This window comes from Carcharodon carcharias, chromosome 6 (assembly GCF_017639515.1).
Source record: "Carcharodon carcharias isolate sCarCar2 chromosome 6, sCarCar2.pri, whole genome shotgun sequence".
NCBI lineage: Eukaryota > Metazoa > Chordata > Chondrichthyes > Lamniformes > Lamnidae > Carcharodon > Carcharodon carcharias.
Genome location: NC_054472.1, coordinates 19,154,602 through 19,180,904, shown reverse-complemented (window position 1 = coordinate 19,180,904; position 26,303 = coordinate 19,154,602).

Here is a 26,303-nt window from a genome sequence, read left to right as displayed (position 1 = left end):
GCAGAGTAGTGTCTGAGGTCCAGCCATCTTCCTCAATGATCTACTCTCCATCATAAGGCCATAAATGAGGATGTTTGCTGATGATTGTGCAACTCCTCAGACACTGAAGCAGCCCTTGCCCATATGCAGCAAGACTTGGATAATATTTAGGCTTGGCAAATAACATTTGCTCCAAAGGAAGTGCCAGACAATGACTGTCTTCAACAAGAGAAAATTTAAAAATCCTCCTTTGACTTTCAACAGCATTACCATCATTGAATCCCTCAACATCAATGTCCTGGTGGTTGCCATTGACCAGAAACTAAACTGGACAAGCCACATAAATACTGTGACTACAAGAACAAGACAGATGTAGTGAGTAACTCACCTTCTGACTCCCTAAAGTGTGTCCACCATCTACAGGGCACAAGCCAGGAGTGTGATAGAAAAATCCCCACTTGCCTGGATGTGTGCAGCTCCAACAATACTCAAGAAAGTTGACACCATCCAAGACAAAGCAACCTGTTTCATTGGCACCCAGACTCCATCGTAAATATTCACTCCCTTCAACATAGTGAAAGCAGTGTATACCATCTACAAAATGAACTGTACCAACTTGCCAAGCTTTTTCGACAGCATCTCCCAAACCTGTGACCTCTGCCATATAGAAGAACAAGGGGACCAGGTTCAAGGGAACACTACCACTTGCAAGTTCCTCTCCAAGTCACACACCATCCTGACTTGGAAATGCATCATCATTCCTTCACTGTCGCTGGGCCAATATCCTGGAACTTCCTCCCCAACAGCACTGTGGTTGTTTTGCACCACATGGATTGCTGTGGTATTGGAAGGTTACAAACCAAAGTGGAGTAGGAAAGGGATGCTGAGGTTTGGGGATTGACATGGATCTAGGCTGGCTTCATGATGCAACATAAAGCCACAATCCCACAAAGGAAAGGGACCAGCTTTATAACCAGCTTGGCAAAGACAGATGATGCCTAACTTGATGACAGTGGCATTCTCAACACCATACTCTTTTATGAGTGCCATCTACAATGGGCAGTGCAACAGTACATCTGCCATTGATGCCACTCCTTTAAGCCTCTTGTGATGGCTCCTAATTTCAAAAGCCTGATGCTGTTGTGTTCAGCAGGGCTAAATGAAACTGCAAGAGTTTTGAAATTCTAAAGCGAGTGGCTGCAATTTCTAACCAGAATGTTGCCTGTAAGTGAAAATCGACAATATGAATGGAGAAGGTGCTTACTTTTATTTTTCCAAAAACTACCTTCTGCAGGGATGAAGTGGGAGTGAATTTGGCTTTTCGAATTTAATACACTTGAATGAAGTGTGCAACCACGTCAATATATGAGGGAAATAAACCTTAAAAAAAGACTTGCTGTTGAGATGAAATGTTAACCGATCCCGCCAAGGCTATTAACCTGGCTGCAGCTACAATTCTGTTGCAGTTTATTAGATCACTCCCTCTCTAACCTTCCCAGGTATTGCAATATTAATCTATTTGAAAGTCTTCTTACATAACGTTGAAAGCAGCAGTTATTTCCATGCAGAGGTAAAGGACAATCAAGTTGTACTGTGTGAAGAATGGGAACTGAAAAGGGGGGACATGGATTTTACACTGCAGATTTTCTGCTATTTAACGCCAACGGCCCAGTTTGAAATACAAGCCTATAGAACATTTTCCAATGGCACTTGCAGGAGCATCCAGTTGCAATAAAAGGATAATGCACTAAGATATCCATGATTCATTTTGTTAATGATACTTTGATAATGGCATACTAAATAAAAGCATCTGAATAAATAAAAATCAGCAAAAGAGATTAAGTTCAGAAATGATGCTGTACAGTACTGATGAATTAACTCTTATCATGGTCATATGTAATTACTTTGTCCACTTATTGTATTCTGTAAAAACCCAATAAAGTAGAAACTGCTGTTGCCATTTACACCTCATGTAGACCCATCTTTTGGCTCTTTACTTATCTCATTACCATCCACTAATGGCTTGCACCATTATTTCTTCTGTCATTTGATCACTTCAATTCTCCATTCTTTGCAGATTTCCCCCCTTGGTTCTCTCCTTTGCTCCCTTCCCCTGTCCCTGCCTCTGTACTCGCTTAAAAAAAACATTGAATCTCTAACTTCCTCCAGTTCTGACACAAGTTGACCGACTTGAAATGCTAACTCTGATTCTCTCTCTCCAGATTTCCAGCCTCTGCAGCATTTTGTTTTTTGCTGAAGTATTGAGAGCTGCCATCCCCAGGAAAGCAGGCAAGCTGACAAAGTCCGGCGATGTGAGGAATTTAAAGTAAAGCGCCTTGTTAAAAAAAATGGACAAAGAGAAATTTAACTGGTGTCTAAAATGGGTGCAAAGTTGATACAGCAACATTTCTGTGCCAGCTAGAAGCCCATGCTAAATTCAGTTTCGGGACTCATGCTGGCAAGTTGTGAGTGTCTAAGGAGGTGAGACGTGGTGAAATTTGAATGGCTGGTTGGCAGTTGAAGGTGATCCTGTAGGCCTCAAATGTGCCGGCAACAGGCCCAAAAGGAGCCCTCCTGTTCCCATTGGGCCACAAAGACACACCTTCAAAGTTATATGGAGCTTTGAATGAGAGGCTTCCGGTGGTCCCTTTAAGAATTGTTGGTTAAGCTGCTCAACACCCTGCATTAGTAACCTTGCCCTACGATTTGAACTCGAATTTTGTGATTGGCCTTCTGCACATTTGAGGATCCCAATGCCTTTCTTCAATGGACATCCTAGGCAGTGAAACATCACTCAGGTCAATATGGCACCTGGTGCAGATTGGGAATAACACAATGAGAAACTTGGAGCTCTAGTGCTAATTTTACACATGAAGAACAGGCAGCTATAAGCAGAATTCTTTTTCCAAGACTGCAAATGCAAAGATATGTTCCCCATCTAAATTCATCCATCCAAAAGAATGCTAAAATTCTCTCATTGAAGCATCCAATAGTTTCTGAAATATTTTCAAGTTTTTTCCCTCCACTAGCCTATTTTGAAGTCTGTTCTACACATTAGTCACTTGCTCTGTAAAGAAGCATTTCTTGATATCAGCCCTAAATTTACCATATACTAGTTTTAAACTCTTTTCCCTTGACCTATCTCATAACTAATATTCTGGATTTAGCTTTTCCATTACTAACTTTCTTGTATATTGTTACAACCATGTGAAGAGGAGTGAAATGACTCCTCTATTCTCCCACTCCGCGTTTGAACATAACAGGGTTTTTTGTGAATTTAGAGAGGATGTGCTTTTCCATTTCTGTAAGAGTCCCACTAGTTTAGGTTGTAAAGAATTAGTCAGACAAGGTTTCTTAGGTTAAACAAAGAATGAGATAAGTTTAATGAAATTATTTCCTGAACCAAAAAAAGTTAGGTAAATTGCAAACATCATTCATGTGTCACACACATTCACCTAGGCTTACACATAGACCAGTACAGATGGGAGAGTAAGAGGATAGGCTTATAGGATTTTTACAATTCATGAAAAATAAAACAGAGGAGTATAGAGTTAGCTGTTCCTTGGCTGGTCTCGACATGGTAATTCCACATTACGGCTGTTTTGTTCAGTTGTAGTTGCATGTAGTTGTATGGAGTAGGCTTCCATATCTTATTTACCAGAGGTCTCTTCTCAGGATAGTTATTTTGCAAAACCAGGCACAATACTTCTGAGAAAGAGAGGTAGAGAAGGTGCACAAATTCAACAGCCTGTGTTCAATACAGAATTGTCTTTTGTTCTCTCTCTCTCTCTTGCTGGTAAGCAGTCCTTAACATACCCTGCTGGCTGTATATTCCAGAGAAATTCTATTAGTTCATGTCTGCTGCAGTTATTGTTTCAGAACAGGTAATTGCATTTTGATGTCTCACCTCAGAAATGTTTGAAAAGTCTTAGGATGGTGTGAAGCCAACAGGGGATGGGGTCTTTCACACTCCCCAGGGGGCTGAGTGTCTGTTTTTCACATTCCACTTGGTGGAAAACGGAATTGTGTGTATTGTGGCAGCCTGGACAGCTTCCATTGTCTTTAGATGGTCCCAGTTTTTAAAAAAAATACAGCCAGCAAAATAAAAATTAGAAACTGTATCTTTAAAAAGCACATCCTCGTAACACTTCCGTACCATGCGGAATGAAATGAGATTCACGCTCACTTCATTACAACATTGGGAAAGAACACAAATAATAAAAATAATCAGAACACATACATACACATTCATCCATGCACTTACATCTTCTCTTTTACTCAGTCAGTTCTGCTATGTTTAGGCTCAGGTTGTTGTTCCTATGCCAGTTTTAAACTCTGGACAGAGCATCCGCCATCGCATTATTTTTCCTTGCAATGTGGGTCATTTTTCAGTGATATGGTTGGAGGAACAAATTCCAATCAAATAGTCTCACGCTTTTTGTTTTGAATTTTTCTACAAAGGTCAAGGGGTTGTGATCCGTATAGACTGAGGTCTCTGTGTAGTTATTTTGGACATACACCTCAAAGTGTGTTTAAGAGCTTGTAACGATCCTAAGGTTTCTTTCTCCACAGTGGAATATAATTTCTGGTGTTTGTTCAACTTCTTGGAGAAATACCCGAGATTGATCTCACTATGCCTTATTCATTCTCCTGGTATAGGGCAGCCCCTGCCTCGCGGTCACTAACATCGATGGCTACTTTTATTTTTATTCATTCATGGGATGTAGGCTTCGCTGGCTGGGCCAACATTTATTGCCCATCCCTAGTGGCCCTTGGGAAGGTGGTTGTGAGCTGCCTTCTTGAACCGCCGCAGTCCGTGTGGTGTCGGTACGCTCACAGTACTGTTAGGAAGGGAGTTTCAGGATTTTGACCCAGTGACAGTGAAGTTACGGTGATATATTTCCAAGTTAGGATGGTGAGTGACTTGGAGGGGAGCTTCCAGGTGGTGGTGTTCCCATCTATCTGCTGCCCTTGTCCTTCTTTACTTCAAATGCTTTGTTGAAGACGGGAGCTGCTGACACTAGTTTGTTCGCTAGAATGGATTTCATCATCTCAAAATCTGTTTGGCACACTGATTAACTTCCAATGTGTGTTCAAACTTTATTTTAACTAATTGACGCCATCAAATACATAATTCATAGAAAATGTCACCTACAACAATTTCAGGAATGAAACTGAAATAATAGGTGGTCTTTCTACAAGAACTTTGCATTTGCAATAAAATATTGGGCCATAATTCTTCAAAGGAATTAGATGCTATGGGAACAGGAATTACTTAAATAAGTTGCGGACAGCATTGACTAGCCTTTAGGAAACATTCATAATGGTTAAATGTACAAATATAGAAAACAGAGTAATGGGAATGAATGACTTCAACACCAGGGTGTAGCTTCCCTTAAAAAGTACCATCTCCTTGGAAACCATTATCTTAGCAGTGGCATCAGTCTCTGATGAAACTCTTTTCATTTGTCTGAAAAGCTTTACTCATCTGTCCACCTTCTGCAAATATTGTCAACCTTTGAATTCTAATTGTTTTCTTCCTACAGCTGTACATACTAAGACTGTGACCTTTTATCTTCAATAGAAGACATGTATGCTACATTGAACAAGAAAACATGAAAGGAAATAAGTGTGATTAATGCTCAAAATAAAAGGCAAGGAATGCTGCAAAGAAAGTAAAATGTTATGATTGATAAGAGCACAGTGATCTCTTGCAGCAAATGTATCTCTCGTCCGGAAGACCAGAGATCTAGATGTCGCTGTAGCATCCACCTGACATAAGATGACGAGGACATAGGTGGTAATCCCAGAGCACAGCAAGGTGCCCCAAGCCTCAGGGCCAGAATTTTAAATTGGTTGAATAGGCGTGTGCCCAACCTGACAGAACAGGAAATCACAGAAGATGTCGGCACATGCCATCGCGTTCTTGTGCGATATTTCGCTCAGCAGACACGCGCGGCAATTGGAAGTGCTTCTGCCGACAATAAAGCTGGCAATTTAGCCCATTAAGGAGTCAACTGAAAGCAATTTTATGTGGCCCATCCACTTTTACGATTGTCAGACAGGCCATTGGCCTGGCAGACTTCACATGTTTGCTACAACCTCGATTCAGGGCGGGATGAAAGGTCCGGGGTGCAATATGACAAAAAAAGATGTCTGGTGACTGAGGGTTTTTTGAGTTCTGCTGTCAGCTGCTTGGATGTGCTGCATCAACACAGTTTGGTGCATTGTTTTCTTCCCGTTTAACCTGTCCAGGTCTGCAGCTCCCCGAGGCAGCCCCACAGCAGCTGTCTGCCTTGAGGGAGCTCATTAAAAGCTCTCACCTGTAGCTTCATTTTTCTCGGTGCCCACCCTCTTCCCGCTGCCCCCTGGCAGTGCCGAGCCTTTCTCAGTACGCGTTTCACCCTGACTACCTATTAATTGGCCCGCCAGCGTGAAATTGCATTTGGGGGCTGATCAAGGCCAGAAGCACATTTCACATCCATTTCCAGGCCCACCGATTGTGTGCACCCGACAAGCGCAAGATTCAGGTTCAGGTTCCTTGAATGTCCCTGAACTGGGTGCCAAGTTGACAGTACCGCCTCTTCGCTTGGCCATTAACCCAGCCACTTGCCCAGTCAGCAGAAGGACTGAAGCAGATGTAGGTTACAGCCCCCTTACCATGATGCCAGCAAGCTGCACTGAATGGGCATCTCGCTCACCCAATCCAGGCCACTCAATGTCAGGACAGCACAAAGAGGCTGACCCAGCCTCCACCTAGACCCACAATAATAATTCCTTTTGGGGCCTTTTCCTCATCAAAATGTAGCAATGTTAATCAGCCCATGCTTGTCGCACACTCAGTCCATTTGTATTGAAGTTTTTCACATTTCTACCTAAATTGAAGGGTACAATTCTAAAGGGGGGCACAGGAACATAGAGGCCTGGGAGTATATGGACACAAATCATTGAAGATGGTAAGGCAGGTTGAGAAATTAAAGTGGGTGAAAAGGCACATGGGATCCTGGATGTTGATAGAGGAGGATTCAGCAAATGTCATGTCATTCAATATTAATGGGAGATGGTTAGATTCTCTTTTGTTGGAGATGGTATTACGACACAGACGATGGTAAAGGCTGACTTGTTCAAATCCTAAAGGGAAACTTGAAACAATTGTCATAACTCATTTTTGCAATTTGTATGTTTTGAGATGCAGGGTTTGAATTCAGTAGTAATAAGACCACTGAGTCTCAAGAGGTTTTTTATAAAACTAAATTAAACATTTATTAATACAAGAAAGATTGTAAACACATTCATACGTCTACAAAATTACTACTATAGTAACTACAAAAATCTGCTAATTAAGCTCTCAGTTACATTAAGGCAACAGTAAATCTCATAGATTTAAAGAGACACCTGGCAAAGCACAACCCGGACAGTTGCATTCAAAATGAGTTTCCTTCAGCTCTGGGTCCTTGCAGACAGCAGTTTGAGGCTTCTCACACTTGTTGAATCTTAAAATGCCTCTGTCTTACCCACAATCTCTTTTCCCCTTTGTACATAACTTTCTCTTTGAATGTAAATTTTCCATTGTATCATTAGGTTTTTAATTTTACCTCTTCTAATAATAACATTCTTTCATTCCACCAATTTTATTAGTAAAAAAATAGAAAAAAATAAACACATTATTTGGTGTCTTCTAGCTAGGTGCAAGATTTCACCCATTCTTTTGAATGGTTTATTTAAAAATGCAAATCGCCCCCTTGACACTTATGTTTCTGAACTTCCCCATGTTTATCTAATTACCATTTCAAATCTACTTCTTTCTATACATCAAAACCTCTAGACCAGCTGGCTTTAATCCAATTAAGACACACACACACACACACACACACACACAGACATAGACACCACTAAGCTCGATTTTAAAAAAATAATTTCCAATAACATTATAAGCATTAATATTTCTTCATGACAGTGGTCATTGCTGGGTATTTGTGTGGTGCAAATGTTACTTGCAACTTAACAGCCCAGGCCTGAAAGTTGTCCTGGTCTTGCTGCATATGGGCACAGACTGCTTCAGTATCTGAGGAATCGCGAATGGTCCTGAACATTTGTGCAATCATCAGTGAACATCCTCACTTCTGAGTTTCTGATGAGGGGAAGCTCATTGATGCTTGGGCCTAGGGCACTACTGGGAGAGTGTGGTGGAGGTAGATTCAATCAGGGATTTAAAAAGAGAATTGGATAACCGTCTGAAGGGAAAATATTTGCAGGGCCACGGAAAATAGGTGGGGGAAGGGGACTAGATGCTCTTGCAGAAAGTGGGCATGGACAGGATGGACCCAATGCCCTCCTTCTGAACCATAACCATTCCACTATTCCAAGAGATTTTCAATCTGAATCCTACAATTGAGATAATGCTCTAATTTGTATATTAAAGCAGCCTTCTACATGCCTGAGGCCTGCCTGAATGTTACATAAATTAGGCCTTGACTAAGACGCACTCCTACCCACTACCCTGCCCCCCCACCCCCACCCCCCAAATTCACCACTCCCAATTCTCAATTGGTGGTCATCGTTTGCCAAGCCCATGCCAAGAAGTCCATATGCAGCAAGACCCGAACAACTTTCAAGATTGGGCTGATAAGTGGCAAGAAAGATTTGTGCAAGGCAATGACCATCTCCAACAAGAGAGAATCTAACCAACTCCCCTTGACAAAATAGTCATTCCTTTGTTGAATTTCCCTCCCCTTCTACACGTAGGAACTACCAGCACGGAAGTTAAAAGGTGCCAATCTTGCACCTAGGCAGCTCAACAAAAGTGGGCTTCCCACAAACACAACTGGTAACTATGATGCATCATAAATCAGCAAGGAACTGAACTAGTAGGGCAGGGAGAACATCCAATATCTGGAGACTGCAATGAATCTTCAGCAACTAATAAAACTAACCACCCTTGGTCTCCTTGGCATATGTTCCAAAATGTTGAAGAAAACTAGGGAATGAATGTGTTGGGTATTGGCCATTCTCTTGAAGGAACCATTGGGTTATCAGTGAAGCTATAGGGGACCAGCACCCAGTAAATATAATGGCCCCAGTGTTAGATGGGTCTTCCAGCACATGCCTGTTGTAGCTCTGCTGGGAGAGATCAAAAATTAGCCAACATCCAGATATGTCAGCTCCTGGCCTTCAGTGGGAGAATCAGGGGGTCTTTATTTAGGGTGTCACCTCTATTCACCCCAAGCGTGCTTCTCTATGCCACAGGGGATGTTGGCAAGGGTTGGGAAATCTGGCTTCTCCAGCCTCAATGGGACATGATGCAAGGTAGAAGGCAGCTATGGCCTGTGAGGTGAGGTGTCTCAGCCTGTGGGACAGTGCAAGTATTCCACCAGGGGCAGGAGCCTGGCGGGGGGGGTGGGGTGGGGGAGGGGTGTGGGTGCGGGATGGTGGTCACAGTCCAGGGCTGGAGCCTAGAAACCCCCCAAAATGAAAAATCTACATTTTGTTATCAGCCACTTAAAAATGAGATGTCCTCTTATTGGCCTCGTCAATTCGACAGGTGGGGTGGGTGGGTGGGATCAGTACTGAAGGTCACTGGCAGGTGAGATAACAGCGAGATTATGGCCTGTGCAACTCATGGGTCAATGTTGAAATTCAAAAAGTGTGATTACAAACTGTAGGCCCATTGGCCTAATATCAGTAACAATTAAAATAATAGAAATTATTCTTTGGGTAAGTTGAAGAAATGTCTTTACAGCAGTAAATTAGGAGGAAACAAATGGATATGGAAACTGAAGTTATATCTGACAGGCCACCACAGCTTCTTTGTGAATCTTATAAACAAAGGAGACAGCATAATTCTCAGTATTAAGAATTATTTGGACTTTGAGGAAGCTATTTATAAGGTTCCACATGAAAGGTTTTTAATTAAACTAAAAGCCATGAGAATCCAAGGTAAAACATGAAAATAGAAAAGAAGTTGATTAAAACAAATAGACAACATTGTGCTCATGAGAGGTACAGTGTCAGACTGATGAGCAGAGTGCAATTAAGATTCATGTTTGGAACCGTGATGTTATGTTAATCTACATGGAGAACCCAAATTCTGAAACCAAATGGAAGATTGTCAGATTCACAGACAACACTGAACAAGGGTGAACAGTAGGCACAGAGAATGCTATTATAGATTTCCAGGAGGACTGAGATCAGTTATATAACTGGACAGATAACTGGCACATGAAACTTAACAGTGACAAATATAAAGTATTGTACATTGGACGAAATACTATGCACCATAAGTACACAATAAATGAAATAGAAATAGCCACTGAGAGACATAAAAAGGGACGTGGAAATAATTGTAGACTTGTCACTTTCATTGTAACAGACCAAATAGAATGCCGGGCTGCATTGCAAAACAGTAGGGTGCAGTCTGCAGAGGTCATGCCAAATCTTTACGATGCTCTGTATAAGACCCCAAGCTGAAAGGAGTTGAACCACAAGAGAAATTTGGAATAACTCAAATGGGGAATTCTAACGCCCAAGGATGGATGGGTTGGGGGTGGGTGGAAAGTAAAAGTCTTTCGAATCGTAAACATTATCCAGATTCAGCTACTTCTGGTTTTAATGGAGCTTAGTTGGGGGATAGGTGACCAATCGGCTCTGAGGAGGCTTTGGAGGTTGCATGTCTCCATTTCAACAGGATTTATATTTTACGGGTAGCCAAATTCCAAAGTCTTAGGAATTCTAGCAGGTAAAAGGAGGCAGATAGGGCTGAATCCATGGAGTAAGTATATTTACAATACTGCTTGTGGGTTAGAGGATTAGGAGTGTTTATTAGGACCCACAAGCAAACTCCTTTACACTCCATGGGTATGCCTCATACCCATGATCTCTGACCCACCCCGATCCCATCCTTTGATCTCCAATTCTCTGCCCCACCCAGATCTCTGACTCCCCTACCCAAACCCCATCTCCAAACTCTTACCCCCACCCCATGATCTTCAATTCCCCCATACCCTGACCTCCAACTCATCCCAGCCAATCTCCCCCAATCTCCGGCTTCCTCCCATGATCTCCGCAACTGCCAAACCCCGGATCTCTGACTCCTCCGTGTTATACGACCCTCCTGTAACCCCTGACACCCACCCCCCCAATATCCAACATCCTGCCCTGATCACTGATTCCCCCATGCCCTCGGACTCCCAACAAACTCTGACTCTATCCTTGATCTCCAACTCCCATCATGGTCTCTGGCACTTCTTTAATCTTTGACTCCTCCGTTAATCTCCAACCTGCTCCTGCCCTTCACGATCCCCAAACCTCTGCAAACTCCAAACCCCTCTGGGGAAATTCCTAGCCAATGTTTCCATTAATGAAACTTAAGCTTAAAAACAAATAGCAGAAAACATTTCTTTGCTTAAAAGTGATAAACTGTTTGGAATAACCTGTCAGGCAAGCTAATGGAGTCATAGATACAGGGGGGCAATCAAAATGCAGTTGCTTGCTAAGCTGGAAGAAATAGGGCATTGACAAGATGACATTTGAAGGATCAGTAGGGTTTTCGTCTTCTTTAGGGTTGATTTTATCATTCTCCTGGCTAGAACAGAATGGGTGGGAACTAAGATGACAGAGCACAAGCTACGTTCTAGAAGCATTTATGCCCTCAACCATCCTAACTTCACTTCAGGAGGGCTGGCCAGCCCAGGCAGGTGAAGGCTTACTTCACATTCACATTGTGTACTGGTGATCCTTGCCACAACACCAAAGTAATCAAATAGCTTGGGAAGCCGGCAAGGTGTCAAACCTGACAGAATGACCTGGCAGCAGACAGCAGAATGGTCAGAGAGGCAACGGTAAGTGTTAAAATGGACCTTTTCAGCAGATTCCCTGTAGGCCAGAGGAGCAGGAATGCTCCCCTGGACACCACCCCCCCCCCCCAACCCCCCACTAGGAATCCTTGGACCTCCCCAGCCTCAAATCTGGAAAACCCTTTACCCCAACACTGATTTAGTGATTTTCCCTTTGAGCTCCCACCCCTTGGCCCAGCTTCACTCCATCAATTTCGAGCAGGAGACAGTTCTGCTGCCGTACTTAGCGAGACTCAGGAGTAACCCAGAAGGAAAAAAGACAGTAAAAACTGTGAAATAAGAATACTGGTTGAAACTGCTTTTTTCCTGCAGGGTAAAATGGCACTGGCCTCAGGCTATAGTCTCTGTGGGGTGATTCCCATCTATCCTGCATCCCATCCAGCCTGAATCAACTCTAAGGCTGATTATCATCAAGACATCTAAGGGGATATTAGTCAAAAAAATTAAAAACCCAAAGGGGTTACTGCAAAGGAGCATTAGCTCATGTAATGTTGTTCAAAAGAGGCTTTAAATTGAGGCCTTTTCGCCTGTTTAGGTAAACATTAACCCAACCCAAAGCCCTATCTGAAGAACAGAGAGTTCCTCTGATATCTTGCCCAAAATTCCTCTTTCAACCATTGCCGCCAATGAGCACATTAACTCTTCATTTTTCTTGTTGCTTTTGGTGTGCTCTCATTAGCTGGGATTTTGTTGGACCAATGGGAACGTTGCCCACCAATTGGAGAACTGGCTGGGGACCCCTGTCAGTTCCGTGGGGAAGGCCCAACGGAATCAAATGTCCTTCAGGCACTTAAGTGGCCACCGTTGGGTCTTCCCAGAGGTTAAGGTCCCCGGCGGTGGAAGCTCTGCCAGCTGTGAGCTACCAGCCAATCAGAGGCCAGTAGCTCCTCATGTCACCAGTGCCAGCTGGAACAGTGGCAGCTGGTGGCAATGCAGTCAGTAGGAGCCTCGGATCATTATGGGACCCCAGGTCAAAGATAAGTGAAGGTGGGATGGGTATTGCAGCAAGGGGAGCGGGGGTGCGGGGGCGGGGGGGGGCGTCACAGGAGGAGGGGGTAGGGGTTTGGAGGCAAGGGCAGAGGGCTGGCTTTCAGCAGAATCCCCTGCCCAATGCCGGGTCCACTTCACTACGAGGGACGCACTTTTGGAGGCCGCTGGCAAATCTGACAGGGTTTGCTAGGTGGCCTTCAGGAGGTGTGGGAAAGCTGTGCAACCACCATTTAATCCCTGAGCTGCCCCTAACCTGTTGTGTTGTGGGGGGGAGGGGGCGGGGGCGGGCTCAGGGGTAACAGGTGCCAATTCACTTATTACTAAGCCTAGTCGACATTCTCTGTCGCCCCTTCCACCTTCACAGTTAATCAGGAGAGATTTTGCTGACATGGGGCCTTTTCCACAATGAAGTGCTATGTTTCCTATTGTGACATGTTGCATTAAATCCAGCCCATTGTGTTACAAAGCAGCTGGTGTGCACAACGGTAACTGAACCTCAAAGTAAATCATTCTATGTCAAGCAATTTGGGGCATTGTAAAGATATAAGGAGCTATATAAATGCAAATTCTTTCCGTCCTTCAATGGCTTGTAACATTGGTTTCAGTGTAAGGTTGAAAATGGCAACCCAAGAAGTAACATGAGATGCCACATGACTGAGTTTTGTCTCCATCTTGTCCCAGAAATGGCACAGATGGGATGCAGCAGAATGTTAGAGCTGGATACAGTTTAGTCCTACCTCATCTCATCCCATATGCTGTAATATTTGCAATGGAGCTTTGAGGAAGGCCCTCCCCACATTCCCTGAGAAAAAGATCACCTTGCATGAAAATTTTCCTGATGCTCATGCGCACAGGATAACAAAATTCAATGTCATTTTAGACATTGGGCACTCAAAGCTGTTGGGGGAACCAAAGAGGCTGGTGAAAAATCATTTAAAGATGCCGGAAAATTAGAAGTTACTTTTGTTAGGCCATTTCTAGCTCAGCTTGATCTGCCTTTTTTTTGCGCTGGTTCTTGGGTTTTTCGTGAGCTCTTGTGCCAATTGTTCTCAAGAACCCTTTGTTTTTGCTCCCAGGAAGAGCCACAGGGGAATGCCCGGTTGCTGAGGCTGCCTGAATGCTGGTCTCTGCCTTCCCACTAGTATCTGCACAGGCCCAACCTGCGGATAAAGGTCAAAATAGCTCACTGCGGCAAACAACAATTACTTGCCAAAACTCCCATTCCAAAAGGAAGCTGCGATGGCAGGGGTATGATGTGTGAATGTTTAACTAACTGTAATGTTTGGTGATTCCCTGCTTCAATCGCCTTAGGATGAATTTCGAGTGGCTCTGCAGGAAGGGAGCCCAACAACCAGCAGACCCTGATTGGCCAAAGCTGCCAGGACGTCAGCAAGACACATCGGCAGACTCTGCCATACCTGCCTGGCAACGATGGTGGGAAACTGTCTCCACAGGACACAGGTAGGCAGAACACCAACATGTACCAGAGGAACAGCTGCTCTTAACCTGCACTGCAGGGCTGGCACCCTTAGTGAGAGTGCTGGTCAGCAGCCGACACAGACATGGAAAATGAGGACTTCTAATACTGTGGAATGGCACAGAAGGCAGCCATTTCATACAATGCCACCTCCACCTCAGCAGCCCATCAAACAGTATATCAGGTCCTAGGCAGCCACACCACTTGCCTGCAGATCCAAACCTATATGTTTACTTTCCAATCCCATCCTTTATTTGCTCACTCTCCTTTCAGTCTCCATTTGTGTTTTGAACTCTTTTAGAAGCCGTAAGAGTTATGGCCTTTTTAAGAGCCATAAAGGGGCATCTGGCTGTTCTGCTTTAATTGTCTGGCATCCCTTCAAATTTCACATGCAATTTTCAGCTTCCACCACCACTAATGTGCTCTCTACATCCAGTTAAGACTGCACCTAGCACTCCAATTACACAAGTGGACTGATCCCGAGAAATGACACATTGGGAATTAACAGATTCCCAATCCAGTGAGATTTAATTGGCACCAGTTCTAAACCATTTGTCTGACTTGCACCAATGGATGAAAACCAACCTTCAATGCTTTTTTTTCAAAGCTATGGTTTAAATCAAATTGAAGCATTTTTCCAGGGAAGTCAAGTACCATTCTCTCTTTCTTCAGGTACCATGCCCTAAGAGAGCATTGGCAACCATGGACTTCCACGTGTTGGTTCATGGTTATGCTTGGCAGGATATTATAGTGGTTTGCTATTATCTTCTGCAGATCCTTCTGTTAGTAATTAAGAAGGCTAATGGACTGCTATCCTTAATTATGAGAGGAATTGAACATAGAAGTAAGAATGTTATGCTTCAGTTATACAGGGCATTGGTGCGACCCCATCTCGAATACTGTGCACAGTTTTGGTCTCCTTATTTAAGGAAGATGTAAATGCATTGGAGGTGGCTCAGAGGAGGTTTACTAGATTGATACCTGGAATGAATAGGTTGTCTTATGAGGTAAGGTTGGGTAGACTGGGCTTGTTTCGACTGGAGTTTAGAAGAGTGAAGGATGACTTGATTGAAGTATACAAGATCCTGAATAGCCTTGACAAGGTGGACGTGGAAAGGATGTTTCCTTTTCTGGGTGAGTCCAGAATTAGTGGGCACTGTTTTAAAATTAGGGATTGCCCTTTTAGGACAGAGATGAGGAGATATTTTCTCTCAGAGGGTTGTGTGACTTTGGAACTCTGCCTCTGAAGGAGGTGGAGGCAGGATTATTGAATATTTTTAGGGCGGATGTAGATAGATTCTTGTTAGGCAAGAGAATCAAAGGTTATCAGGGGTGGATGGGAATGTGGAATTCAAAACACAAACAGATCACCCACAATCATATTGAATGGCAGAGCAGGCTCAAGGGGCCAAATGGCCTACTCGTGCTCCTATTTTGTATGTCCTGGCTGATGAGGAGGCTCTCCCAAGCTTGTTGCTTTCCATCAGGTGTATTGGGAGGATTTTTATGTTGATAATCAACCTGTTCGGCCACATTATGAACACACCTTCCAAATAGCCATTAGTTCCAAAGGTGGGACTTGAACCTTGAACTTCTGACTACCCATTGCACCACAGGACTTCCCCACACACCATTAACCCAGAAGGAACATACATTATTCAATCCTGACCAACTGCATTCCCCCTACCGGGTCTCAATCTCATTGTCCTGTTCTCCAAGGATAAAGAAAAGTGCAGAGTGTTCTTTCTACACAATGTGCTCCCCTCACATCTCTATATTTATCTCGAGTATTTCTGGTTTCATGTAAACCCATTACTCCCACATTACTCCTCTTCATCCCACTCAATAGCACAGGGCCCCAATGGCCACTCTATTAGCTCCAGCGAGACCTGCCACTTTGCACAGGCCTGTGGGTTTAAAGCCCCAATGTCACAAGGATGGAAACAGTTGAAAAATTCAGGTGGGGAGCATTTCGAACAGGAGGCACTGACGTCAGCTGTTCCTTCTCAATTGGCCAGATATTTATCCAGCTTTACTTAAAAATAATCAACTGGCAGTTGATACCTGTTAGAAGAAGCCACCTGAGCCTGTTTGCTCTAAAAGGTAATGGCCCTGAAAGAATATCGCTACACGTGAAATTTCAGTTGAGGAATGTTTTTTCCTCACGTTTTTAGGTTTTGGTACCAGGATGGTAAATTAGTAATTTCTCTTTTAAGGGAATACAGCCATTGCATTTAACATTAGCAAAGTCTAGCACTGTGCAAAGCAAAGGTACTTTGTTGAAAGAAGCCACTATGTTTTAAGGAAAGCTTTGTAGAAACACAGTTGCCTCTTCAATCTCCAAGCAGCACCCCTCACTTAAAGTCTAATAAAAAAATCTGTCCACCGACATAGACCATCCTTCAGACAAATTGTCACACACAACTCAAATATCATTCCGTTTTTACTTAGGAGCCTCAAGGGATCGGGAAGAATGATTAAAGCAACTTTAATCAGCTTGTCATCTGGCACAATTGCATTACTCATACAATGGTTACACAATTATCATCTCCCCGTGAGATTTCAGAACTTTAATGTACTGATTCTCAGATCTACAGGAAATCATTAAAAACTAGACAACCTATTAAAGGGAGCCTTTCAGCACAGCTTCAGCAGTGATTAACTCATCCGCAACAGCCGGGAAGGTTCTGTTTGTGAACCGGATTCTGGGTTGGCTTAGCCACTCCCAAATGGACTGCTGGGCAGAGGTCACTACAATTAGGCGCAACACTCCTGGGAATAAAAACAAAAAAACTGCAGATGCTGGAAATCCAAAACAAAAACAGAATTACCTGGAAAAACTCAGCAGGTCTGGCAGCATCAGCGGAGAAGAAAAGAGTTGACGTTTCGAGTCGTCATGACCCTTCGACAGAACTTGAGTTCGAATCCAAGAAAGAGTTGAAATATAAGCTGGTTTAAGGTGTGTGGGGGGTGGGGGGGAGAGAGAGAGAGAGAAGTGGAGGGGGTTGGTGTGGTTGTAGGGACAAACAAGCAGTGATAGAAGCAGATCATCAAAAGATGTTACAAACAACACAACAAAAGAACACATAGGTGTTAAAGTTGGTGATATTACTCCTGGGAATAGATAGCCAAATCAAGCTCGATTCCTGCAGTTGCCTTTGCAACTAATGCTGATGGGGCGCTTCAGGTGAAGAAAAGATCGGGTTTCACCGCAGTGCCTCATAAAATTGAATAATCAGCCACCGTTTTCTGTCAGGGCCAAAGTTCGGATCCCATGCTTCTCCCCATCACCCCGCGCCCCCACCCCCACCCCAAACCCCATGTTTCCAGTAGTAGCTGCACACTCCCTTCTTGCTCCTGCAGCCTGTTCCAGAGAACTTCACACTCGAATGGAAGCCAACCCTGACAACCAGGTCGACTTCTGGGTGGGGAACCTATACAATGAGAAAAGCAGGGCCTTGGAGTCAAAACTTCCCAGCCTGTGGGGAACGATGGTTACCTGGATTACCTGAAGTCCCTTCCCCCCACCTGCGCAGCCAGGACCTGTCAAAATCGGGGCCTTAAAGCGGTCAAAGATGAAAGATTCAGTGGCCACCTCCATTAATGACCGTGGAGCACAGAGGAAATTGAGGTCCGTTTGGCAGAGTAATTGGCAAGAGAAACAGAGGCAATGTGAGGAGGAATTCTTTTAAGCAGTGAGTTGTTATGATCTTGAAAGCACTGCCTGAAAATGTGGTGGAAGCAGATTCAACAGTAACACATGAAAAGCGAGTTGGATCTATTCTTGATGAAGGAAAATGTGCAGGGCTGTGGGGAAAGAGCTGAGAAGCGGGACTACTGGACAGATCTTCTAAAGACCAGGCACAATGGGGCAAATGGCCTCCTGCTGTGCTGCAGGAATTGAGTCTACATTCACCACATGTTTAACTAGGTGCAGGTGGTGAGCTTAGAGCCGAGAGGGTGAGTGTCAAGTTTGTCCTCACTCATCAGTGTCAGGCCTGGCCCACTTTAATTCCTGGGCCTCATTGAAATAAATCAGGCTCAACTCCCACCTGAACCCAATGCCAATGACATGTGATCAGTGAGCAAACATGAACAATTCCCGGAAACAGTAAGTGGGTTGGGAGATTGGGGGCGGTGGGGTGTTGGTGGTGGGCGGAAACGATGGGTAATGGAGAAAGGGAGCGGGGAAGCTGGCTTGGAGAACAAGAAGCATCTTTTAAGTAATAAATGTCATTTATCTTGCTCGGTCTGCTTTTGGGTCTGGTGAGGACAACATTGAACTTTGACCCTGTGATCCAAAGTTAAAACAGCACTGGGAGTGCTGTGTGCATTTCTGGTCGCCACATTATAGGAAGGATGTGATTGCACTGGAGGGGTTGCAGAGGAGATTCACCAGGAAGTTGCCTGGGATGAAACATTTAAGTTATGAAGAGAGGTTGGATAGACTTGGGTTGTTTTCATTGGAGCAGAGAAGACTGAGGGGCGACCTGATCGAGATGTACAGGATTATGAGGGGCATGGACAGGGTGGATAGGGAGCAGCTGTTCCCCTTAGTTGAAGGGTCAGTCACAAGGGGACAAAAGTTCAAGGTGAGGGGCAAGTGGCTGAGGGGCAATGTGAGGAAAAACTTTTTTACCCAGAGGGTGGTGGTGGTCTGGAATGCACTGCCTGGGAGAGTGGTGGAGTGGGTTGTCTCACATCCTTTAAAAAGTACCTGGATGAGCACTTGGCACGTCATAACATTCATGGATATGGGCCAAGTGCTGGTAAAAGGGATTAGGTAGGTAGGTCAGGTGTTTCTCACGTGTCGGTGCAGACTCAATGGGCCGAAGGACCTCTTCTGTACTGTGATACTGTGTGTTTCTTTGATTCTGTGATTCCTACTTTTGAATCCCACTCAGGCTCTCACCTGCCTAGGGCGAGGGCCTCAGACACCCTCCAGCGCTGAAGAAGAAGGAAGCTGCCTTTCAGGTAAGTGGGGGAGTGGGTGATCCAAGATGGAGGTGCCCTCTCTCCAACTTTTTAAACTTTAAAATTAAAAATTAGCCTCAGGCAGCTCCGTCACCACTGTAGAATGGGGCTCTCCCTCACAGGGTGGCCTGCAGCCACAGCTGAAAGCAGACATGCAGAGGGGACCCTCTAAGCAACACCCCCTCGCCCTCTGGCCTACTGCTGAAAGGCCTCCTCCAACTAGCTGCACTGCTCCCCAGTGCTGGTGAGGACCTGGAGACTCCCACCTCACTGCTCACCTCCATCAGGAACCAAAAATTCAGCCCCTAGTGAGTGTGGTGGTAAAAAGTCAGGCCTACATCCATTTAGTCAAACCATTGTGCAAGGACCTTTGTGTATTAAAAATTTTTGATCTGATAGAGATTGTTTAAAGTACCGTGGGTGTTAGCAAAAAAAAAATCAATTTCTTTTATGTTCACAATTCATTCAATGGATTTCTAAATGTACAAATCAGTTTAATTAAAATCCAATTGGAACCAAATTACATCACTGTAAAATGGCAGCATTTTCACTGTGTTAGATCTGCATAAGTGCATTAATAATTTACCACATTTGATAATTTATCAAGTTTTCTTATTTTACAATCTGTGCTCAGTTTTTGTTTTGGGCCTCCATCTGTAACCAATGCCAATTGGCAAGTGGGGTTATGCCCCTGCTTGCAAATAGCCTTCATTATTCATCTCATGTGCGTATCACGATTTAGGAGGAGCGAACATGGTTGGGCCAGCATAGAAACATAGAAAGTTTACAACGATTGGCTCATCGTGTCTGCGCCAGCTGAAAAACAAGCCACCCAGCCTAATCCCACTTTCCACAATTTGGTCTGTAGCCTTGCAGGTAACGGTACTTCAGGTGCCTATCCAGACACCTTCAAAGGAGTTGAGGGTTTCTGCCGCCAATACCCTTTCAGACAGTGATTTTTAGATGCGGTCAACCCTCTGGGTGAGAAGCTGTTTCCTGGTCTCCCCGCTAAGCCTTCTACTAATCGCTTTAAATCCATGCTCCCTAGTCACTGGCTTCTCTGCTAAACTCAGTGGGCCTTCCCCATCCATTTTACCCAGGCCCTCAAAATTTTATATATCTCAAGCAAATCTCCCTTCAGCCTCCTATGTTCCAAGGAGAACAAGCCCAGCCTATCCAATCGTTCCTCACAGTAGGTAATAATATGTTGCTCATTGTATACCCAATATTTGCACAAATTCTGCATCAGATTTCTATTATAGGAGCACCAAAAATGTATCTAAATTGATCTTGATTTGTGCAATTCAGATAAATCTAGCCTTTTCCACCTTTGCAAATGATTCATAGTTTGATTCTTAGTGGGTGACAAATGAGGTAGGCTATCCACTCCAAGGGCTGAATTTTCCCAGAATTCCACTAAGCACAGTAGCAGGCGGGTAAGATGGAGTCCTAACCGTCGATGAAAATGGCGGGTTTTCACGCTGTATCTTCCCGAGCCCACCTCATTATATCTACACTCTCGGGCAGCACGCCATTTCCATGGCGGGCGGGCTCTCATTTGCCCGCTCACCAGCACTCCACTATTGCATCACGCCGGCCCCCATCTTTAAAAGGCAGCAACTCACCATTGCTTCCCGGGAGACATGGCCCACAAAGGCAAAAAGACTGCAGCACCCCCCCTCGCTTCAATGACGGGTCCCTCGAGCGACTGTTGGTTGTCATGGAGGCCCGCCGGGATGTGTTCTACCCCTGCTCTGGCTGCTTGGGAGGCAGTGGCAGCGGCGGTCAGTGTGAACTACCTGCAGAGGGGGACAGCCACCCAGTGCCGCAAAAGGATGAATGATCTCCTCCATTCTGCCAGAGTGACTCTTCTCATCACTCCCAACTCACAGACTCACAAACCCATCAAACACACACAGGGCCCTCACTCGCTGCCAGTGCAAGGGACATCACCATTCACTCTCTCACACACACTGTCATTGTCCTCATCCTGTCCATGGGACCACTCACCACCCAGGCATCCTTATCATTTGGCCTGGCAGGCATCCTGATACACTCTCAACATCTCTATCCATGCAGGACAAACTGGCACACAGCAGGAGGGAAAGGTCACAGACAGGTGGAGGGATGCCGGAATTCAAAGTTCTGACAGAATTCGAAAACAGAGCCATCCAGCTGGCTGGCGATGACCGGGACTGGACCTGTGCTGACGTTGAGGTCAGTGCTGCTCTACTAAATGAGGATCCAGCAGTGGAACATCCATCAGACAACCACGCTGTGAGTGATGTATCTTGTTTCACAGGCCACTGCCACACACTAATTATCTCCCCTTGCTTTCGCAGGCACATCTGCCAAACAGTCGACAGAGCCCATGACCCAGGGCCTCCAATCAAGCCCCGAATAAACCTCTGAAGAGGAATCTGAAGGCATCCTCCCTGAAGTCCTGTCAGCGCTCACCCACACCCTCCACCAATGCAGAGACACACACTTCAGTGGGACCTAGCTTTAGAATAGCCTCGGGGTCACAATCTGGTGAGCACATTGCATTTTCTGATCCACAGCAGGCAGCAGCAGGAACTTTCCAGGTCCCCGGCACTCAGAAGACTGCTGGAGGCCAGAACGTTGCTGTGTCTGAGACAGATGACGAGTCTCTGGACTCACTCATGTTACAGTTGCTGGAGCTGCAAAGGCAAGTTAGGGAACATCAGGAAGGGATGTCTGCTGCACCCCTCAGATTGCCAGGCACGATGGAGGAGTCTGTCCACCTTCAGGCTGAGGTGATAACGCCGGCATTGCAATGCACCAAGGTCAACACTGGCAGGATGGCAGCCGCCATGGAGACCATGGTCCTGGACATCAGTCCTGCACTGCTGCGCGGACTTAACTCAATTGTTGATGTCATAGTTGGTCTCCAACAGCGAGAGGAGTGCTGGGCAGCTCGATCTCACTCCAGCTACCCCTTCCGCTGACAGAGTCAGCCAGGGGCCCTCGGGGACCCTTTGGGAGGAGGATCAGCAGGTGCACACTCTGGGGCCATCCACCCAGGTGACTCCAGGAGTGACCGGCCCATCTGACTCCCTTCTTCCTGTGACCTCCAGAGGTCAAGCTTCACAGGCTGAGGAGGGTGCCACTGCTACACAGCAGGACCCTGAAAGCAGGCCGGGGTCCTCCAAGTCTCGGCTCTTCAGAGGACGCTCGCCAAAGTCATCACAGACAGGGCTTGGCAGTCAGCAGGTTGGCTCCACCCCTGTTGTGGATGTCCAGAGAGCACCAAGATGTAGTGGCAGGGTAAGGAAAGTTAGGTAAAAGTAATTGCACAGCCTGGCCACAGGTGTTGATCACTTTGTACATACTGTTCACTATTGTCAATAAACCCCTAAGAATGTCTCCCTGCCTATGGCTCCTTGTTCTGATGAGCAGTGTTCTTGTCACTCAGATGTGAAACCTTTCTGCACAAAATAAAAGGCAGATGTCTCAGTCCAGGGCCTCTTCCCTGTGCTCTGTGCAGACTTTAGACCAGAGTGATGGTCCAGCCTCACACTCCCTGGACACATTACTAATACCTGAACCTCGATGGTGCTGGTCATTGCTGCCAGAATGTAGTGGGCAGGTGCCACAGAGTTCTCTCATACTCTCTGTGTGCTCTCAGCATCTTTAAGGTGGGGCTGGCCCACATCACACCTGCATCTGTGACCAGTGATGCTGTGCACCAGTTCCTGAAGGGCTGAGGTGCTGAAGGCGGACACGGCACATCAGATGCATCTAAAGTTTTATGGCTGCGTCTCTGAGATGTCCCTGATCACAGAGCGCAAGCGAGCTGCCCTCGGCCAGACATGAGCCAGACATTCTCAGAGGCCATGTGAAGATCTATGGAGTGCCCTCACTGCATGTTGTCCTGTTCAAGCGACTATTAGAGCCTCCATTGCATCTCCATGACAGGAGCATTCTCACAGAGGGTATTGGTGCTACGATAAGCCAGACTGGAGTCAAACATTCACAACTGTGAAGTGAGGATCTACAGGGACAGCTCACTGCATGTCATCATCATCCTCCACAAATCTGGCAGCTATGAGGGCCTCCTGAGTGTGCCTGCCTCGCCCAACTAGCACGAGAGCCTCATCCCTGTTGTCATCACCACCGAGGACACCCTCACCCTCATCCTTGTTGGTGTCCTCCTCATTGGAGAAGACGTGCAGCTCCTCCATCTCCTCCTCAGCCATCTCCTCATCCTGTTGCAGTGCCAGGTTGTAAAGGGTGCAGCAGATGACGACAATGCATGACACCCTGTGTGGACTGTATTGCAGAGATGGTCTGCTCCACCAAGTTGTGAGCTGCTTCATGAGCCTCATTATACCGTCGCTCCGCCGCAGTCTGAGGCTGCCACACGGGTGTCATCAGCCACGGCCTCTGTGAGTAGCTCTGTCCCTGAGGAGCCAAACCCTGCAGCCTCTGTGGACCCTGAAAGACTGCAGGGATCTGCGAGTGACTCAGGATGTTGATGTTGTGCACACTCTCTGGAAACCATACGCACACCTACAGGTGTTTCAGGTGGTCGCATATGAGTTGCACGTTTAGTAAGTGGAAGCCTTTGCAGTTGATGAAGTTCACTGAGTGTAGCAATGAAGACCTGAACATCACATGAGTGCAGTCAATCGCACCATGGTCCTGTGGGAATCCTGAGATCAGGGTGAATCCAATGGTCCTTGCATCCTGATAAAAACAAAAAAACTGCGGCTGCTGGAAATCCAAAACAAAAACAGAATTACCTGGAAAAACTCAGCAGGTCTGGCAGCATCGGCGGAGAAGAAAAGAGTTGACGTTTCGAGTCCTCACGACCCTTCAACAGACATGAGGACTCGAAAAGTCAACTCTTTTCTTCTCCGGCGATGCTGCCAGACCTGCTGAGTTTTTCCAGGTAATTCGGCCCTTGCATCCTGACTGTCCTGGTCCCAGGCGAAATGCACAAAGTTGTGTGCCATGGAAAAGATGGCATCCGTGACCTCATGGATGCATTTGTGGGTGGTGGGTTGTGAAATCCCACAGAGATCACCTGTGGAGCCCTGAAAGGAGCCACTGGCATAGAAATTGAGCGCCGCGGTAACTTTCACAGCCACTGGCAGTGGATGCCCTCCATGTCCTCTTGGCGCCAAGTCATGCAGTAAGTGGCAAATGTGAGCAACCAGGTCCCTGGACATGTGCAGTCATCGGCAACACTGGTTCTCAGTCACCCGCCAGAATGGAAGGTGGCGTCCATAGACCTTGGGTGTCACTAGCTGCCGACCAGCCATGGCTCACTGTCGCTCCTGGGCAGTGTGTGATCCTGACGTGGTCCTCCTGCAGCATGAAAGAGAGAGAGACGTGATTATCATGGTTGTACTTAACACCTTTCCTAGCCCTGTGTGACAGCCCCTTAATGCTTCCCAGAGAGTGCTGGTCACCGCTCGGATGGCCAGATGAGTGTGCTGCATGACTGCCCTGTCAGCCTGTGACATGGGGGACACTGGTCCAAACCAGGATGCTGAGCTTGCAAGGGGTTGTGAGCAGCTCCAGCAGTGACTGTTCCATGGCCAGTGTTGGTGAGGAGATTGTACAACGTGTGCAGTCCAACTGCTCCATGGTCCAATAAAGTGATGGCGGACTTGAAGTCTGTGCTGGGGAGGTGGGGGTGCCAGGGGGGTGTAAGGTGTGGAGCTCTTGGTGACCCTTTGGTGCCTCCATGTTGCTTGCATGAGCAGGCAGGCTAGGAGTCTGACCCCAATAATATCACTGTGGCTGTACCTAATCTGTCTTAGTTGCTGAGGCATGGTCAGTTTATACAGGTGTCCCTAATGTGTGGCCACTTCCCTTGCTTACCCTGCTCCCCATCTGTGTGCAGGATGCAGCGCCAGGGCAGCATTTGACCCCCTCCCCCTCAGCAGTCACCAACAAGACTGGCCAGCACTTGCCTCCAGACACCCCCACCCCTCAGCAGTTGCCTGCAGGGCCAGGCATCAGCTTCCCCTGCCCCTGACACCCCTGAGGCCTGTAAACAATGGGTGAGCTGTGGTGAACGCTGCTGCTCACTCACCTCAGCTCCCCCAAAGCAAAGGCCACCAAGTGCACGTCGCCTGTGTGCTGTTGTGAAACATGTCGGCGTGCTTTCCCACCGATGTGGATGGACGATACAGCGGGGTTCCAAGAGCCTGGCAGGATGGCCTTTTAATTATATGCTAACGTATTACAATTAGCTCCCCGCTGACCGATGGAGGGAAACGCGGCCTACCGTCAGCAGACCGAGCGGAAGATCGCGACTTGCCTTCACGCCTTTGTGAAGTGGGTCACGCCATATTTTGCGCGCATGCCATCTTCCACGCCCCCTGCCAGTGGGCTTGGAAAATACCACCCCAAATTACTCAGATGGCGCCAAGAACAAGATAACTCCTTCAGAAGTTCAACTCCTTTTGACGTGAGACAATTGTGTCAAAGATTGACTTACTCATGTCAATATTATGATGTGACCCCATCAATCTTGCTTGGAGGGGCTGGTAAAACAGCAACTAGTTTTCAATGAAAGATCAGTTTTCGGAAGGTTATTTCAATCTGCCAAGTGAAGATCAGAACAATGGACAACTTATTTAAAGGGATTATTTTTAAAGAGCAAAACTTAACTTCAATTTTACTTTATTTGCAATGTAAGTTAATAATAAAAATGGAACATGACAAGGTAGAGAAAACAAATGTAAAGCAAGTCGAAGTCAAGTAGTTAAAATTGTATTTTGTCTGTATTGTTATGATGCTATTCTACGAAAAGCAATGTTACATTAAATCTAATGTTATGTATGATTTCAAAACCTGTGTGCTACCACAATCTTGGTAGTTGGGGGTTGGAGTCAACCTCCAGCATGCCTGATTTCCGCAACCCTCTCAATCTCGTCTCGTAAATAATGCATTCCCAGGAAACACGCTGTGCATTCAGGCAGCCAGGAATGGAAAATAGCTGGAGATTCCATTTCACGGGACGTCTTCCTCTTTGCACCTTTGCCAGGGCAGCA